Below are 5,273 nucleotides of genomic sequence, written 5' to 3' on the forward strand. Positions count from 1 at the left end.
GGCATGGGTGACAAGACAGCTCTTTAATGAATGGGCTGTTGATGTGTTTTGCCCTTCTGTCAAGAGCTACCTAACCACCAATAAACTCCCTTTAAAGGCTCTTCTCATGGATAATGCTCCTGGTCATGACCCTGAACTTGCCAGAACTTTGGAGTATCAATTTGACTTTGTGAAAGTGTTGTTTTTGCCTCCCAACACTATATCAATCATGCAGCCAATGGACCAGAATGTGATCAGCAACTTCAAGAAGTTGTACATGAAAATGTTTAGGTGTCATCAGGCAACTTCCAATGATCCTGAACTAACACTGAAACAGTTCTGGAAGACAATTCAATATCCTGGAGTCTGTAAAATTGATTGTGTCATCATGGCAAGAAGTCTCCACTAGATCCCTCAATTCTTCATGGAAAGCACTGTGGCCATCAGTCGTCCATGATTTTGAGGGATTTGAGGAAGAAACAGAGTTGGACCAGGAGATTGTGTCCATTGGTCAATCATTGGGCCTTGGAAGAGGATGATGTCGAAGAACTTGTGGTGTCTCATGAGCAGGAACTTACTCCTGATGACTTGAAGCAACTGGATGAGATGTTGGAGGCTGACAGTGGTGAGGAGGAAATTGAAAGTGATGACCATATGTCAACTAAAGAGCTGAAAGATGTGATTTACCACTGGGAGAAGTTCAGGGAACTGGCTTCAAAGCACCCAGATGTGGAAAAAACTGAACTAACTTTGTGTCATGTTGAGGACTCAATGGTCTCCTTCTTTAAACATAAGTTAATGGTGAGGAGGAGAGATGCCCCACAGACCACAATTGACACTTTCTTCAGTAAAAGGCAGAGGGAACAAGATGCTATCCCTCTGCCTTCCACTTCAAGAAGGAGAGAGGATGATGCTAGCCTTCAGCCTTCCACTTCAAGAAGGAGAGAGGATGTTCATGGTGGAGAATTTGTCAGTCCAGAGGTTCCTGACATTTTCATGGAAGGTGACTCACCTTCCAAGAAGCAGTAAAATGCTTCTCTTCCACCTCCACTTCCTTCTCCTCCACCTCCCACTTCAAATTCACATCAGCATCATCATCCAGGAGCCTTCTACATACACACCTCAAGGTAAGTGTCAATTTCTAAAATTTTTGTTGAATTGAGGCAATTTTCGGTGAGCTGGAACCAATTACCCAAAAACCCATTGAAACAATGGTTTTGGTTAACGAGATTTTCGGTTAACGGGCAACCTGCTGGAACGGATTGTGCTCCTTAACCGAGGGACCACTGTACTGTGTATAGGAAAATGTCAATAATTTTGGAAGCAGCAATAAAAAAAAATCGTTATATGAAGTCGCTTTATATCCCGACCCAACTGTACCAATAATGGATAACAAAAATAATTTTTATTTTTATCAACGGACAAGAAATGCACTTGGCAGTATAGGCATCCCTGGGATACAGCCAAAACATTTGCCCTTTCGGAATTCTGGTAATTTTCCCCGGGTGACGTTCTAGAACTTCCTCCTACTTTTCCGCCATTTTATTTATTTTTTTTTTATTTGTTGATATTTTTATTATTTTTGGAACAGCTGATTTTTTTTCCCTCGATTTATTCCTGGGGGGGGGGTGTTACTGCCAGCTGCACCCTAACCCGGGGCTTAAGGGTTAAACAAAATTTTTACCGAAATTGTAAAAATTATTTTGTGTGGTCTCTAGGTGACACAGTTGCAGACCCATAACAACAACAGCCTTGGTTAGTTTGAATTCAATCCCCAGCTTTTGTTCAGTTTTGTCACTGTTCAGGACTATATTATTGTACGGACTGTGTATTCTTATTCAAGATTAGTGGAAAGAGGCCATCAAGTGCAGTTGCATGCAGTGATGGTTAAAGATCACAGAAAGGAATTACACTAGACATAAAACTGGATGTGTTAGGTGGTTTGACGAGGGAGAAACTCTGCTACATCGCTACATCCGCCTGTCCTCATCATTTGTCCTAACCCACGTCTCTAAATCCAGTGTTTTCTTCTTAACTTTGCCGACCACCACATGGTTCGTGTGTAGTGGTCTCCTTGTATTCCTGGAGGCACTAGGTTTGGTCTCGGGTATACATTTATTGATCAAATGGTTTACTTTACTGACTATGAGGTTCAGTGTAGCATCTGCATTCTTATTCCTTAGTAAGTCAGGCCAGTATATACTCCTCATCTCCTCCCTCATTCCATCATAATTTCCTTTGTAATATTTAAACCCGGACCTGGTTTTGTCATGAACCAAGTAATAGTTAAATCTGAAGGACAACGTTATGTAGTGACTGGTGCCAACTGGGGCTAGGTGTTCCAGATTGGCCACCATACCCTTCTTGTTAGTTATGATGAGGTCCAGCGGTTTAGGCGTTTGCTCCCCTCTGTATTGTGTTGGATCTTTATCATGCGCGAATAGAAAATATTGTCTCGGTGTTTCCATGAAAAAAGTGGCTGGATTATTTAGGTCGTTTGGCATGGATTGATTGTTTGATTGATTTATTTATTTTTGTTATGGAGATTAGCCCACCCAGGCACAGGTCACCGACCCACACCAGGGCCTGGGGGGCAAAAAAAAAAAAAATAATAATAATAATAATAATGCTTCTGTTGGAAGGTAATGCTGCTGGAGATATGAAGTTAAAGCCCTTGCTTGTGTACCACTCTGAAAATCAAAGGGCTTTCAAGGGCAAAACCAAACCTAAATTACCAGTGATATTGCATTCTAATAGGAAAATGTGGATGACTGCCAGGCTGTTCCAAGATTGGTTCACAAACTATTTTTGTTCAGCAGTAGAAAGGTACAATACCAGCAGAAATATTTCCAACAATGCTTTGCTCCTGTTAGATAATGCACCCAGCCACCCAATTAACTTTGAATGATCATTCTACTAATGTTAGAATGGGATATATGCCCTAGAACACAATTGCCTTGCTACAAGCAGTGGATCAAGGTGTGATTGCTAGCTTTAAGGCGTACTATTTATGTAGAACATTTAACAATTCAGCAGCAATTGATGGGGAAGATTAACAATCAGTTAGGGAATTTGGGAAGAAATTTTAACAGGATGAACGCTATGGAAAACATTGCCAAGTCCTGGGATAAGCTGAAAACGACAACAATGAATGGTGTGTGTAAGAACACCTGGTCAGAATGCAACAAGAAATTGTAACACTGGCAAATGGTGCAGTTTGAGGAAGTGGTTCAAGATGGTGTGGTCGAGTTGTTAAGAGTCCTTACAGAGAAAATCTGTCCAAATGAGGATTTGATGTTGATGGAACAGGAGCGAACTGCTGGTGAAGAGGACATGTAAGTTCCAACCATTGCCTGTGAGTTTACAACAAAGCATTTGGCTAAAGGGATTAATCTTATGGAGGAACTTTTGGAAAATTTTGCTGCTAACGATACAGATCTTGAATGTAGCTCAAATTTGCAAAAGGCATGGAGTACCTCATGAGCAGCTACAAGGAACTTGACAATAAAAAATTGCCCCCAAGACTACAGCAACTGAAGCAGATGATAATGATGATCTACAGGGAGAGGCAGGAGTTCAGCACTCAAAAAATTTTTCTGGCAAGTTAAATTTGAGTCTTTTGTGCATTTATTATCATGTTACATCTTGAATGAATCATTGTATGTTTAAAACTGTCTATTTTCATTTATATATGTGTTTGTGTTACTTTTTTGGCCGCAAAAATATTTCCGTAGGAATGCATCTCAACTTATATAATAAGAGTGAATGGGAAAAATGGTCCCACGTTATGGAATTTCACAATACAGAAAGATTTTCAGGAATGGAACCCTTCCATAACTCGGGGCATACCTGTACTAGTGTGTACTGTACCTGTAGAATCCCTGTTGATGGGCTATGCCGTTACTACCCATCTCGTGATCTACCAGAAATTGCTTTGCGATCTACTAGCTAGCAGATCGCGATTGACATTTTGGCCACCCCTGGTGTAAATTGTGGGGGAGGGGGGTTTCTGGCAAAATTCATTATTTTTATATTTTATAAACCTGGCACCAATTGAACCTAAATGATATGAGAATAACGGTGAAATTGCATAAAGACATGTTAATGGGATCCTGGGGTAAGGCGTCACCCACCTGCACTACTATCCTCCCAGATCACCCCCCCATCTCCCACACACAATATACTCCTACACTCTTATTTTTTATCTTTATACTACTGTACAGTATACAGTTTTTACTTCATAAAAAAAATTCTGTGGTTTACATATAGTACAAAACAATTATCTCGGTGAAAAAAGTTGATGACAACCAATCTGATTTTCAACCAAGAAATGTTTCATATTTTTTTATTGTACGTAGATGTAATAGTGTTTTACTAAACTTGTTCTGCACTTAAAAGCCTTAGTTGTTAAGGTGCAGTTTAACATCAAATTAGTCCTGTGTATCAAGGTTTTACCATATACAGCATGCCCTTACAATTTGCGGGTTTTTAATTCGCGGCCTTCAATTATTTGCTGATGATATTCTGGATGTGCCGGTATCCAAGAATGTCTGGGGGTACTTTTAAAGTTGGCGGCAGGGACAGGGAATGTGCGAGTTTTGTGGCATCCCACAAAGTGTGTGTGTTGTCCCAGGCAGCTAAGCCATTAGCGCAATCCTCCGCAGTCAGGGATAAACACATGTCCTTCTTGTGCTACTCCGCTCTCTTAACAACTGTGCTCCTCATGCTTGTGATGGCTCCCATATGCCCTCAACCATCTTCATCCAGCTGCGGGAAGGTGCCCAAACAAGTGAAGAGAGAAAAGGTCATGACCCTCATGGAGAGGATACAACTGCTGGACAAACTTACAAGTGGCCAGAGTTTTGCTGCAGGTGGCCACGAGTCTGCTACAAGAAGAAGAGAGGGAGATGCATAATGTGAGGGATAGAGCTATGGTGAAGATGGAGAAAGCCCTTAACATCTGGATTGAGAACTTTAACCACTGCCACATCCCTCAGCCAGAAGTTTATCTGTGATAAAACTACAGGAAGGTGGTGCTAGTGCTGACGGTTCTGGTGATACCACAAAATTCAAAAAAATTTTACGTACAAAAACTGCCCACCGGTCGGCAAATGATATTCACCAATTTGGAAATTCGCGAGCATTTTTAAACCCAAACACTGCGAAATTTAAGGGCAGGCTACACGAAAAGCTATTATATACAGTATTTTGGTAAGGCTTAAAAAGAAGTAATTTATTCCTGTCTACCAATCACTTGCAATATTATGGCATGTTAAGTAAAACCCATCATTATA

The sequence above is a fragment of the Homarus americanus genome, unplaced genomic scaffold (assembly GCF_018991925.1).
Source record: "Homarus americanus isolate GMGI-L3 unplaced genomic scaffold, GMGI_Hamer_2.0 scaffold49667, whole genome shotgun sequence".
In the NCBI taxonomy this organism is placed as follows: Eukaryota; Metazoa; Arthropoda; class Malacostraca; order Decapoda; family Nephropidae; genus Homarus; species Homarus americanus.